Genomic DNA, 14,644 nt, shown 5'->3' with positions numbered 1-14,644 from the left:
AAGGAATTCTAGTGCTGAGAATAGATGAAGGCACCTGCAGAGTATGGAAGTTTTACCTGTACATGTAGAATTTTGTGTGTGTGTGTGTGGTGTGTGTGTGTGTGTGTGTGTGTGTGTGTGTGTGTGTGTGTGTGTGTGTGTGTGTGTGTGTGTGCCCAAACACTCTTGGAGAGTCAAGCGCTTGCCTAGCATGCACAAAGCCTTGGATTTGATACCCCTCATGACCTATGCTTGCTACTCGGTACCTGCAGCCTCAGCACTGGGAGGTAGAGTCAGGAGAGTCAAGTTGGAGGCCAAGAGGAGGAAAGAGCTGGTTTCAGAAACAGAGTGGAATAGAGAGCACCTGCCAGACATCCAGGGTGCCAATGAGGCCGAGCGTCAGAGAAGTTCTGAGCAAGTGTCGTTTTTGACACTGTCTAGTGTTGAAATGTGTAGCATCAAACCCGGAGGATCCCACCACTTCAGATGGAGGAGGTTGGGGCTGGAGACATGGTTCAGCAGTTAAGAGCACTAGCTGCTGTTCAGAGGACCTGAGTTCAGTTCCCAGCAACCACACAGTGGTTCACAACCATCCATAACAAAATCTGGTGGCCTGTTCTGGGGTGCAGGCAGAACACTGTATACAGATGTTCCTGAGGATCTGGAGTGTAAGATGAAAAGGACCAAGGAAAAACACTCTGATCCTGACTGCACCCCAGGACCAGGGCTTGCCTCTGAGTCAGGCTGTAGAATTCCATCAGTCCCTAAGTTCCTGAGCATGAAATCCCACCAAACCCCGAGCCCAGAGTCAGGGCATAAAAATCCACAAATCTCAAGCCACTCTGGAAAATCCTGTGCCCCCCATCCCCAAAGAAACCCCATATAAGCTTTGTACTCTGTTCAGTTTATGTTTGCTTCTTACCACCCTCCTGGATCCTTCCTTCCCAATAAATCTCTTGAATGAGGTTTGCTGTGAGGTGTGACACTTTCGCCAAGCAGAGCCTGGCTGTAACAATTTTCACCAGAGCCTGAGCAGAGCAGAACTGTAGCAGCTTTCCTGGGAAACCTTCCCCTTCGGGACCAGAGGTACTACTACTTGCACTGGGGAAACCTTTCCCTGATACTCAATGCTTACATGCAGGAGCTGGAGAGGAGGAGGAAGGGGAAGGGGAGGGAGGTGAGACATAGGCTGCAGGCCAATCTGAGTTGAGGAGGCTCAACCAGTTATGTGGCCATAATTGCTTAGGGAGAAAACAGAGTTCTATGGGCCTGGGACAGACAAAGGGAAAAGGCTTGAAATGTCCAGAATGGGATACCATGTTCCTGTTAATTTCCTTCCAGATTCATAAGGAGAAACTGGAGCACATGTAGGAATTTGAGGCTGGGCCAAAGGCAACAGGGAGAGGCAGGCACTGTGGCTTTGCTTATCTGGCAGAGGTGAGCCCCTTTCATCCAGCCACCAACGCTGGAGTCAGCCACAGCACTCGCTGGCCTCCTGTATGCAGCACCTGCTAACTTCCCTTAGAGACCAGCTGGGGCTAGGTGCAGTTGGCGATGGAAGAGAGGTTGCTGAAGCCTGGGATAAGTGAGCTAGAAAGCATTTAACAAGTGCCCCCTGTACAGTGTTGAGAATCCAGGCAAACACACTTCACTGCCAGCCGCCATGCTCTGCCTCTGCAGTTGAATAGAGAGGAGGTTAAGCTGGCAAATAGATTGGACAGATCTTGTGTCTCCTGGGGACCAGTCTGTCCTCTGACTTAGGCTGGCCAGCCAGTGTGCGTGCACCTGTGTTTACATGCATTGCCTGCAGATGGATGGATTTCTCTAACCGCCCCCTACAGTTGACAGAAGTCAGTGCTGCAGTCCCACTGAACCATTGAGCTTGCCCGTGGGCTCCTTGCTATGGCGGTTGTGGGACCTGCTCAGTTCCATTTCAGAACCACGTCATCACGTTCCTTCTGAGGGCGGTTAATGGGGGAGGCGGTGCCAGGGGCCGGGAAGGCCCACCATCAGCACCATGAAAAAGATCCTGGGCTTCTTGGAGTCAAAGACAGTTGTCCTCGCCATCCTCTTCCATCCTGAGCTGGCTGGCCCTTCCTGGGTCCTGGATGTCAGTGTGATAGTGTTGGTACCTTCCACTCTCCTAGACGCCTCAAAGGCTATAAAGCTTTTGGGGAGTGCCACAAGGCTGCAAGCCTGGGTGACATTGCCAAGGTAGAGCACAGGCTCATCCTTGGTAGTAATAACAAGAATGATCAAGACAGGAAAAACAGGTCACTGGAACTGGCAGGAAGGACGGGGGCGGCCTGGGGAGGCAAACTGCTGGCTATCTGGACAAGGGACTAGAGAGGAGAGAGAGGAAGAGCTCTAAGGTGGTAGGTGGGAAGGTAGGACAGCCCTTGGCATCCTCCCCTGGAGTTCAGGTTGTCCTTTGTATACCCCAAACCCCTGGAACACACCATCTGACTCCAGTTCCAGCCTCCTGGTAGCTAGGATGGCAAGCCCACTACGCCCATCTGGCTCTGTCTGAACAGTGTTTGGCACATTCCAGGGGGTGGGCATCCCATCTCTCGACATTTTTTTTTCCATCTTACTACACCATAGCTCTGGAGTCAGCCAAGTCAGTCAACAGTTGTGCCTTGGTACCCCTTCTCTCAGGCCCTGTCAGCCACCAGTCAACAGCAGTGTGTTGGTATCACCTGGCTGGACAGACAGAACTATGTTGACAGAGCAACCCACTGAAGATTATGTTTGCTCCAAACTCAAGATTTTCTTTTGCAGCACATGTAATGGTCCCCTGCCCATGGCCACATATTATTATGAGGAAATCAAGGGAAGTGTGAAATACAGGGACGTCTTGCAGCAGCCTCTAATTGAACTTATTGAGCCCCTTGTGAGTATCCCTTTTAGAGCAGGAATGGAAGAATCTTACTTCTTCTACCTTTCCCAGCTCACTCTCAGCAGGGGTTCCCTGTTTGTACTCTTGCTTAGACCTCAGCAAAAGCTTTGTTGAATGCAAAGTCAGATGTTTTAAAGGGCATTACAGGATGGAGGTAGGGCTTTTCTGGGACATGCCAACTCTTTCCCAGAATTTGGATTTGAGCCCAGTCCTGCTTGGCATGTGCTTGGTGTCCTGTACCTCTTGTCCTAGCACCAGGACAGTTGCATTAGGAGGATAAGAAGTTAAAGGCCCATTGGAGGCAAAACTTCCAGCTATGAGACCCAGTCTCAGAACCAGAATGGTGTATATACTGTCTGTGGAGCATTACAGATGGACATGATACTTCACACATGAGAAGGTGGCATTTCTGACTCTGTGACCCTTGCCCAGAGACAGGAGTGTGGAGCACTGGTCCTGGAGGATAGTGGGACTAGATTCTGACCATCTGGTGCAGAGCTGGAGGTGGCCAAAGAAAGCAATTTGGGTGAGCTCTGGAGTGGATATGGATTACAAGTAGGAGGGGACAGGTGAAGGGGGATGCAGGCTCTTCAGGAACAAGAGCAGCAGCAGGAGGAAAGAAGAAGGAATGGGCTGGAGAGTCACCAGCCGAGGGCTAAGTGTGGGCTTCCTTGACCAGCCCTCAAACACAAGGATTGGACAAGCGAGATGGAGCTTGAAGATAGCAGAGTGAAAGGTAGGAGCTTTTCGAATTTGGAGTTCAGGTTCTTACTGCTATCCCTGTTCTTGTCTGCCTAGAACTCACCATAGGACCCCCCAGTTTCATTCTCCTGTTTCTGGGGTGTCAGGTATGCCACACTTGGCTGACTCAGTCTTGACAGTGTTCTCTTGTATTCTTGGGGTTGCAGTTGCATTTAGTCCGTGTGTGTGTGTGTGTGTGTGTGTGTGTGTGTGTGTGTGTGTGTGTGATTGTGGTTATGTGTGTGTATGCACATCCACAGGGGGAAGGGACTGTGGAAAGTATAATCAGAACACAAGATCAGTGTTTTTTTCACAGACAAATCTAGTTGTGGCTTTTAATAGAATTCATCCCTGTTCCTGCACACAGTACACACATCCTGTTTGTGTTTAAGTATGATTGCAGCAGCATGTTCCCAGATGCTCAAAGGACACCCAGCCAAGACACACCCACCAGCCTGTACCCTTGTGTTGTGCTGCCAAAGTGTAGACCTCAGAGTTTAGAAATTGGGAGTAATGTCAGAGACAAGAACAATTGATTTCTTTACTTTTTTTTAGTGTTAGTAGCAGGTCTGGGTCGGCACTTTTTCATTAGAATTGCTGTATGTGTTCACCTTGTGAGTGGTCATAATTTCAAATATAATAGATAAGATGTAAGAAGAGCCATAGTGAGTTTCTTCATTTTTTTCTTTACTTGATATGGACTTAACTATTTTACTTTGCATATGTATACATTTTTCCACTAGGTGAGGATTTTTTCTAGATTTTATTTAAATTAGAAACAATCTTATTTTACATATCAGTCCCAGTTCCCGATCCCTCCCCTCCTCCCATGCCCCTCACCAACCTCCCATCTCATCCCCCTTCTGCTCCCCAGGAAGGGTGAGGTCTTCCATGGGGGAATCATCAAAGTCTGTCACATAGTTTGGGGCAGTGCCTAGGCCCTCCCCTGTGTCTAGGCTGAGAAAGTATCCCTCTATGGGGAATGGGCTCCCAAAGTCCATGTGTTCATTAAAAATAAATACTATTCCACTACCAGATGCCCCATAGACTGCCCAGGCCTCCTAACTGACACCCATGATCAGGGGGTCTAGTTCCATCCTATGCTATTTTCCCAGCTGTCTGGGGACCATGAGCTCCCTCCTTGTTCAGGTCAGCTGTTTCTGTGGGTTTCTCCAGCTTGGTCTTGACATCTTTGCTCTTCACTCCTCCCTCTCTACAACTGGATTCCAGAAGTTCAGCTCAGTGCTTAGTTGTAGGTCTCTGCTTCTGCTTCCATTAGCTACTGGAGGAAGGCTCTAGGATGGCAAAGCAGTCATCAGTCTCATTATAGGGGAAGGGCATTTAAGGTAGCCTCTCCACTATTGGTTCTTAGTTGGGGTTATCCTTGTAGATCTCTGGACATTTCCCTAGTACTCTATAAGAAAGCAGGCTGCTCAAGCCATGAGGAGCAAGCCTGTTAATCAGCGCCCCTCCATGGCCTAGGCATCAGCTCCTGCCTCCAAGCTCCTGCCCTGTTTAAGTTTCAACCCATACTTCCTTCCATGATAAATAGTGATATGGAAATGTAAGCCAAATAAACTCATTGTTCCGTAACTTGCTTTTTGGTCATGGAATTTCATCACAGCAATAGAAACCCTATCTAAGAAAAAAAAATTCATTTATATTTGTTTCTGTTTGTAATATGTCTTTTTCCTATGGATATTTTACTCTTTTGTTTTTTGTTATTCCATTTCAGCAGTTTCATTTTGTGTGCATGCTTATGTGCTGTTTTACATATATTTTGCTTTGTGTTAAGACTTTTAGATATGAGTGTCTAGAATTTTCATCAGATTTGAGAAATATTACTTCAATTCTGATTGTACCTACTTTTCTGCAGGATACAGAAGGAACACATACAATTAGTTGATTGAGTAAAAACAGAAATGATTCTTCTTTTTGTAAGCAAACAGAGGTGATCTGACTTCTTAAAACAAACATCAACACAAAACCGAATCTCTGGGACTCACATCCCCAGAACAGCATTCACTTGCTCTGAATTTTAAATAGGAAAAAGTCACTATCTGTCTCCCAAGATGCCTAAAGCCCCAACCCAGAACTCTTTCTGTAGTTACTTCAGTCTCAACCCAAAATAATGTTTCTATGGCTTGGATGAAAACAATTATAGAAATTGTACATTGTCATTGTATTTACAACAAAGGTATATTCAACTGGTTAATTTAATACTTGGTGATAATGTTTGTATAAATGAATAAAAGTTGCAAAGGAAAATTGTCTACATAATTAGAAGAATGGATGATATGCAACTCTTTACAGTTGCATCTGGTTTTGGAGTTTTAAAGCTGATATCCAGTCTAAGTTAAAAGAAATACATTTTTATAAGAAGTTGTACAATTTATACATTACTGTGTGGTTTATTTGTAAAAAAGTGATAGAGTTCTATATTAGATTCATAACCTAGTCTGATCTTAGTGTGGCAGTTAAGATGCTGAGGTAATGTTACATAAAATAATAGGTTAGTGAGCCTATTAGTACAGGAAGCTTATATACAAATGCTTCAGGGCATAGGACATCTAGCTTAGAATAGTGTATTGTGTAGCACATAGCAAGAAGAGTTTTGAATCGGGAGAAGTAGGATCAATTCTTATTCTAGATATAAGGACTTCAATCTGTTATTTATCAAATTAACTCTATCTGTAGATTCTGTATATAAGTAGGAATAGGTATAACAGGTAAAGAAATATGTATATACATAAATGCAAATGAGAGAAGGGATTTCTGAATATTGTGTTATTTGGTCATACCAGGACTGAGGGAATGATAACCTATAAATATAGTGGTAAGTCATGGCGTTTTAATTATAAATCTCAGTGTAAAACTTGTGGCAAAGATATGTACTACTTCCAAAAAACAGTAGTTAGGCAATTTATTTTAATGGTGTTGGTGTACTCTGTCATAAAGAGCTAATAAACCTGCAGTAAGCACACCAGCATTAAAATTTTAAGGCCAAACTTGACTTTCATTTAGTTAAATCAATGAATGTTCAGTCTTCACTTATGAATACATAAATCAGCAATGACATTTGTGCTTGAGCACAAGTAAGTATTGATAGAGTAAATGATTCACTTCTTATTGTGGGATTGAGAGAAGAAAGATGGCTAATGTTACTCCATAAGAGGTAACATGTGCTTAAGCTCATGAAATGTCACATAGTGCACACTTAGAATTGGGTGCTGAACCTTATCATAAAATTGAGTAGACTGATAGGCTGGGTCAAGCTGGAAAGAACAATGTTCCTACTATGTTTATGTCTGAGGTGGAGACATAGAAGTGGAATTCCTTTTGATATTCAGGATAAGAGCTAGAGTTGTAGATTCCATGAAAAGAGAAACTGATACTATTAGTGGTCATAATGATCCTACAGTGAATAATTTTACTTCATCAGTGTTAGTCAAAGGATTCTACAGGGATCAATGATATTTTGTCTGTCACACACTTGTATAGACTAGTATTTTCATTCACTGGAGGTAAATGTGGGAGCAGATAGGTACATGTACCCAGCATAAAAATGTCAGAGAATAAATAAAAGAAAAAACATAAAAATTATCAATAAAAACAAATTTTTAAGTGCACTATAGTCAACGTATAAGTCCTAAAGTCAAGATCTGACAAACCCTTTAAAAGTTTAAATAGCAGTTAATGTTTCTCAGGACTTGCCATGCAACTAATATGCATTATTCTAACCACATGTGCTAAACTCTTATTAGGAAGCTCCACAACAATCCTGTGAGGTAAGTAAGATCTTCAAATTTTTGTTAAGAAAGAATTTGACATGGCTAGGGAAGGACAAGTCCATTATCACCTGCCAGTGACTGAGCCAGAATTTAAACCCAGAAGTTACAGTTATACAACATGTTTCACATTGTGTTGTGACATTACAATTTGTATTTGAGCATTGAAAGTGATCTAATGAAAGATAGATTTGTTTGATAAAGCCCAGAGACCCAGTCTGCTCCTAAAAATGGGCTGACCAGACCCACAGAGCCAGGGACGCCATTTCTCAAGAGAGTGTTTTTTTTTTTTTTTTTTGAGTGTTTTTTAAAATAAATTTTTGTTTAAATTAAAAACAATCTTATTTTTCATACCAATCCCAGTTCCCTCTCCCTCTTGTCCTCCCATGCTCCCCACCCCCCATTCTAACCCCATCCACTCCCCAGAGAGGGTGAGACCTCCCATGGGGGATCATCAAAGTCTGTCACATTATTTGGGGCAGGGCCTAGGCCCTCCCCCGTGTATCTAGGCTGAGAGAATATTCCTTCATAGGAAATGGGCTCCCAAAGTCATTTTGTGTACTAGGAATAAATACTGGATCCACTGCCAGAGGTCCCATAGACTGCCCAGGCTTCCCAACTAACACCCATGTTCAGGGGGCCTTGCTCAGTCCTAGGCTGGTTCCCCAGCTGTCAGACTGGGGTCCATGAGCTCCCCCTTGCTCAGGTCAGCTCTTTCTGTGGGTTTTCCTAGAATGATCTTGAACACTTTGCTCATCACTCCTCCCTCATTGTAACTGGTTTCCAAGAGTTTGGCCCAGTGCTTGGCTGTGAATCTCTACTGCTGCTTCCATCAGCCACTGGATAAAGGCTCTAGGATGGCATTTAATCTCATCAATCTCATTATCAGAGAAGGACATTTAAGGAGTCCTCTCCACTATTGCTTAGATTGTTAGTTGGGGTCATCCTTGTGGATCTCTGGACATTTCCCTGGTGCCAGATTTCTTTTAAAACCTATAATGGCTCCCTCTATTAAGGTATCTCTTTTCTTGCTCTCCTCTATTCCTCCCCTGTCTCAGTCTTCCTGATCCCTCATGTTCTCCTAACCCCTCCCCTTATCTCCTCCTCTTTCTCCTCCCTGTGCTCCCAATTTGCTCAGGAGATCTTGTCCCTTTCCCCTTCTCTAAGGGACCATGTATGTCTCTCTTAGGGTTCTCCTTGTTTCCTAGCTTCCATGAAAGTGGTTCTTAATGATGATCTAAAACGACTCACAAGTCAGAGAGGTGGCTTCTTGAGCATGGGTGAAGCTAACCCATGGGTTCATAGAAACACTCAAGCACAGACCTTACCCACCAGCACAGATAGGCAACTCAATAAACAAGAAGTGACATGACCCACAGGTCATAAAAGTCGGATTTTTAAATACTGAGCTATCCAGTCATGGATCCAGAAAGGAAGCTTCTTAAACATGTGCTGATGATGGAATCTCTGAGTTTTAACTTAGCATGAAGAATGAGCTGTTCATGTCTTCAACAAAGGGTCAACACCTTCAGAAAGATTCAGTAAAAAGGAGCTGTAGTTACTATTACGGATAACTGTGCAGAGACACAGAAACCATCCCCTGTCACTAACTTTTGTGGCTTTCAGAGTCTGCATTTCTTCCTTCCTTCCTTCCTTCCTTCCTTCCTTCCTTCCTTCCTTCCTTTCTTTCTTACTTTCTCTTTTTTCTCTTTCTCTTTTTATTTTCTTCCTTCCTTCCTTCCTTCCTTCCTTCCTTCCTTTCTTTCTTTCTTTCTTTCTTTGTTTTTTTTTGAGACAGGCTTTCTCTTTTGAGCTTTATAGATGAAGCTGGCTTTGATTGAACTCACAGAGATCTGCCTGCCTCTGCCTCCCTTGTGCCGGGATTAATGGTGTGTGCCATCTCTGCCCAGCCAGCGCCTACATTTCTGTGGGCTTCAGTTATTAAGCTGAAAAGTTGAGCTAGTGACAAATAGCCACTCTTCTACCTTTTAGGTGGTTCAATATGAAAATAAATGTATTATAGCCAGCTCTCCACTTCTGCCTACGTGTCATCATCTCCCTCCACCCTGACCGGCTTAGGGTCCTATTGAACCTATCAGATATATGTCTACCTGATAAAAATTAGTAACCATGGCTGAAGAGTGCAACACCTATTCCAGCTTGGAAGTGAATCCTATTTTTGTTGTTTCTGGAGACAGGGTTTCACTGTGTGGCTTTGTAGACCAGGGTGGCCTCAACCTCACAGAGATCCACCTGCCTCTGCCTCTCAAGTGCTGGGATTAAAGGCATGCACCACTACCACCCATCTTGGAAGTGTATCTTTACCAAAACATTTTTTCCAAAGAAAACCTACCTCCAGGCACACCACATACCATTCACTATCCCTTCTTAAAGTTTATCAGGCTCAGGCCAAGGCATATTGATGAAGGTATAACCCCAGCCCTCTAAGTAGGATGGTGACAGGGACCAGGAGCACTGGGGCTCAGAGAAAGTCCATTTGTCCTACAAGAACAATCCAAGGAAGCTTTCTGAAGGAAGACTGCCTGCTGATAACATTGCAGGGTATGGAGATGAGACTGCCCAGACATGGCAGTCCTGAAGTGCAGGATGTTGCTAGGAGTAGCTAGAGGCAGACTACTGGTGGATGAGGCCCAAAGAGGCTCTTACAAGAAGACCTCAAGCCTGGGAGCCATGGATGGGCAACAAGAGTACTGGAAACCTGGCATTCACTGTGATTGCAGTGTAAGGCAGACCATGCAAATGTATCCAAGAAGCACAAAAAAACTGGCATGTTGGTGCCCAGACTCACTTGACAAGTAACAGATCACTGTTATTGTGCTACCTTATAATAAATAGTTTGACCAGAGGCCCAACGTATAGTGCCAGAGGAAGGTTCAGAATGGACACCTGGTTCTCACCATAAACACCTGGACAGGCAGTTGGGTTATTTTCTAAAGGGTTATCAGAAGGGGAACAGGTTGGGAAGCATTTGGAAGCTGGACTTGGTTTGTAAGTGGGAGGCTCATGGGCCTTGATGGGTGTACAGGGGCACAGTGAGCGCGTGGCAGCTAGAGGGTCGGGTACCTTCTCAGAGTATCTTGCACCTCAGGCCACACGCACAGAGGGAGGTTATGCCCTATTGGTGCTGCCTCTAGGGTAGCACATGGGATTCCCTATAGCACTTTTCATGATGCAGATGTGAGGTAGGCCTCCTGAGACCTGGCAGGACACAGCCTGGGCACCTCTCTTGCTGTTCTGTTCCAGGAGAATTTGTTGAAAACACTTCTGTCAAACCTAGGCCTGGCTTTCCTCTTTTGAGAAGGAAGGTGCCCAAGGCTTCTTGCGGCACTGGTTCCAGGTCAGGAATGTGGAGGTCCCCCAAGGCAGGGACCCATTCCTTCAGGTGCTTCAGCATCAGCTCCCCTTGACCTCTTTCTCTGAAGCCTCCAGGGTTGTGTCTCTTTGCTTACTCGATACGCACCCTTCACCCATTCAGCTGGGACCCTGTCCCAGGTCATCTCAATTCCCTTTTCTCAGGACCATGAAGTCTGTTCTGAAGCCCCGTCCTCTTCCCTCTGGTCATGCTGGGATTCTTTATGAGACTACTTGTTGGCACAGCCTAGCTATGTCTAGTGCTATACACACCAGAGATGAGTTTCATCACAAGTCCCTCTGTCCTGCAGAGGGGACAGCTCTCAGCATCATCCTCTCCCTTCCCCATTCCTACTCTACTTTGCCTCTCACATCCATTTTCTGACTTCCTCCCTCCACTCCTGTACCCCTAGTTCCTTCCCTCAACCTCCCCACATCTGTTAGCACCTAGAATCAGGCTGGCCTTCTCCTTGGCCTGCCTCATAATGCCCATCCTTTCTGAGTTGCTATGTTGGCTTGCCAGGCCACCCTACCTTACAATGCAATCCTTCCCTCTCGGCTCCTTCTTACACACAAGCTGTTCCATCAGCTACAAAGCCCTTCCCAGAGCACTGAGTCTGATTGGCTCCTACTAGACCTTGCAGGTGCAGTTTCATGGCCTCCTTTTCTCTAGAGGACCCCCCTGACTCTAAGACTACACTGTCTCAGGTTCTCCTCTTAAAAGAGCATGCTTGAGACTCCTCTTTGGGATCTACCTGCAGCTTAGGTCAAGCAAGGGGGATATCTCAAGAAGAATAAGATGAATGATGGAGGTCAGCTCATCTTTGAGGCTAGGCAATGTTCCTGTGGTGGTGGTGGTGGTGGTCCCTGATACGGTGGCCCCAACCGCTTGATCCCTAGTGGCATTCAGTGACTTCATGGGGAGCAAGCTCTGATCTAGGATATATTGGGCCTTGCTTTGAATTCCCATAGAGCTACGAGGAGGACCGGATTTGCAAACTTCTTCAGCTTCTTCCAGATTCTTCCCTCACTTCTATAACCCCTGGTTTGGGCCTTCATAGGGAGGGAAAGGACCAGGACATTTTGTGTGTAATATTCACCAGGCCTGAGGAGGCTTGCTGATACCCCATCCCCATTTTCTGACCCAGGACCATTTTGTAAAATCACCAGTGTTGGCCAGCATTCTGTATGATAGTCCTCAGCTCTTACTCTTGGACCTGGCATGTTTGTCCCAAGACTTAGATTAGTCCATTCACCCACTGAGCTAGTGGGGTCTTGCAAACTACTGCATCCACAGCACCTCCAGGGTAGTAAATATTAATATACTACTATCAGGTTTACAGTTAGGTCATGGGTTCAAGGTTCCTTGGGATGGAGTTTACATACCAGTGCCTGGACCATAAAGATTCAATTAACACGCAAGGAAATACACATTGAGCAAAGGCCTCATCAGAGACACCTTACACACTCTAGAATTAACTGGCTCTGTCCATCTCTGGGAAATGGGCAGAAAACATTCATCAGCTGGGATCCAGGAGGCCAGAAGCTTTGAGGAGTATGGGTGAGAACTTCAAGACCAGTGTCAGAAGCATCAAAGGGGGTCTCTTTTAAGATTTAAAAGCTGGGTATGCCATGGATGACTGAGATGAGGTGAGGGTAGGAAGCTGCATGCTGAATCATGACCAGCTAGGAAAGTCCTCCTTGTGGAAGGAGACCAGGAAGCTCCTCCCCCATTCACATGTTTGTGTCCTCGCATGTGCCTATCATAGCCATGGAATGGTGGGAAGCAGCTAACCTAAAAATGCTCTGTGTGAGGCTAGGGTTTTTTGTTTTGTTTTGTTTTGTTTTTGCCAACAAGATTGAGTTTATCTCCTAATTTGAAACCCTGTATTTGAACTCGTTTCTTCTCTAATGCTTTTTAATTTTTGATGGCTTTCTTTATCTCCCTGTATCAAAGTCAATGTCATTCTTCTTTCCAATCCTACTTTTTTTGGACCATAGATAGTACTTTGTGAATCACACATGTGGCATAACATTTACTTCTATACATATGTGGTTGGTCACATATGTTTATATTCATCTGAAGTGAACAAAACTAGCTCCATGTGGTCAGGTGCTTGCAAACTATTGCCTCCAAGCATTGAGGAATCAGGGTTTGGGAGTATGTTTTTCTTCTCAAACAGTGATAAGTATAAGAGTTCCTAGCCTTCTTAGTGTTAGGAACTCTTCCTTCCTGGAGGATTTCCTGTTTTTCCGGACTGCATAACACCCCGTACTCCCTCATTGCCCATCCATAGCCATTGGCTTTCCCAATCTCCATTCCTCTTCTCTCTCTTTCACTTCCTCACATTTCTGGAGTATACGACTGATTTTGAATCTGATTCACTGTCCAGCTTTCCAGGGACTGTCTCTTTTATCTGTTCTTAACTGAGATAACATGTGGAGCTTATCACTTCTTTACTTGTCCTTTCTATCTTACTGTCTAGTTAATAGGTTAACTCTTGGGCTGAGAGGATATATGACTCTCTGTTTTCCACCAACATTCTCTATGTACAAAACCTAGTTCTTACCTTCCTCTGGTCCACTTTCAGGGTTTCCTTCCTTTGTTGCTCCACATTGAGGGAGAGCTTCATTGGGTATTTCCTTCACTGCAGTTTTCTCAGATAAGTTCTGTTAAAAACAAGCCACAGTAAAGCATCTCATCAGAGCTGGGGAGCTGGCTCAGTGGTAAGCCTACTTGCTCTAACAGGCATGAGCACTCAAAATTGGATGTCTACCACCCATGGAGAAATTCGGGTGTGGCTTCGAATGTGTCTGGAAGACTTCATTGGAGACCATGAGGCACATATAAGGATCACTGGAGCCTGGTAGCTGTGAACTTCACTTTGTCCAGTGAGAGACCTTGAGATAGAATGGGACACCAACTGTTCTTCTCCATTCTGTGCATGTGCAACATGGTCAAGCACATTCACACATAAACACAACCCAACCCAACACACACACACACACACACTCACACACACACACACACACACAGTTTTATAATTTCTACTTTGCTGTTTACAGATATATAAAGTGGGAAATTACCAATACGGAGTCAGGTAGAAATACAAGGGTATTTAATAGGGAAAAGCCTTACTTACAGAGTGACCGAGCCAGCAGGTGGGCAGCAGTCTGTACGGCAAGCCAAACAGTGAAACCGAAAGTGAAACCCAGCCACCTGAAACTCTCACTCTGCATCACCCTGACCACGCCCTTGCAGGCATGGTCAGACACACCTATAGCCAGCCCCTAACTAGGCGTGGCTACAGCTTCCCCTCCAGATATCTATGAATGTTTTGTTTTGAGTGAGGATTGGAAGGGGTGCTATGAAATGCTGTTTCCTGAACATCACATGGCTGTAATTATGGAGTCACAGCAGCTATGATTTACCTGCAGGAGACCTATAGATAGGATAGATGATCTCTGGGCTCCACCACACACCAAGGAGTTACTGACAATGGATATTTGCCAAGGCATGGGGCAACAATTGTTCCTTGAGGATATGGCCACTATTTGGTTTTTCCATGCTCCAATATATGTTCCCCAACTGATGCACATATGAAAAGCAGTAGACTTAGCAGTTTATGACCCCCCAAAAGAAGACATTGTGTTGGTATGGGTATGATGGAGTGTATAAAGAAGCAGACAACAAAAATTATGGATATTCTTACAAATCAAAATAAACTATGAAACACAAAGTGTGTATTTGCTGTAATATTTGCACATGTACATGTGTGTGTGTATGCATGCCCATGTGTGCATGTAGACACTGGATTAGAACAAAAAGTAGGTACTTGATACTGAACTTGGCTACTATTATGGT

At 44.9% G+C, this 14,644-nt stretch overlaps 1 long non-coding RNA gene across 1 annotated transcript; it reads right to left on the bottom strand.

Moving 5' to 3' along the window:
• Positions 1–4,854: 4,854 nt before the first annotated feature.
• Positions 4,855–13,971, bottom strand: LOC103160316. The gene is made up of 3 exons (XR_003483329.2): positions 13,923–13,971; positions 13,350–13,449; positions 4,855–4,914 (listed from the first exon to the last, which is right to left on the bottom strand). It is a non-coding gene; the product is annotated as an uncharacterized LOC103160316 (long non-coding RNA).
• Positions 13,972–14,644: the final 673 nt, after the last annotated feature.

This window comes from Cricetulus griseus, chromosome 3, assembly GCF_003668045.3.
Source record: "Cricetulus griseus strain 17A/GY chromosome 3, alternate assembly CriGri-PICRH-1.0, whole genome shotgun sequence".
NCBI classification, from domain to species: Eukaryota; Metazoa; Chordata; class Mammalia; order Rodentia; family Cricetidae; genus Cricetulus; species Cricetulus griseus.
The sequence above is the reverse complement of the archived record's forward strand: the minus strand, read 5'-3'. Positions and strand labels throughout refer to the sequence as shown.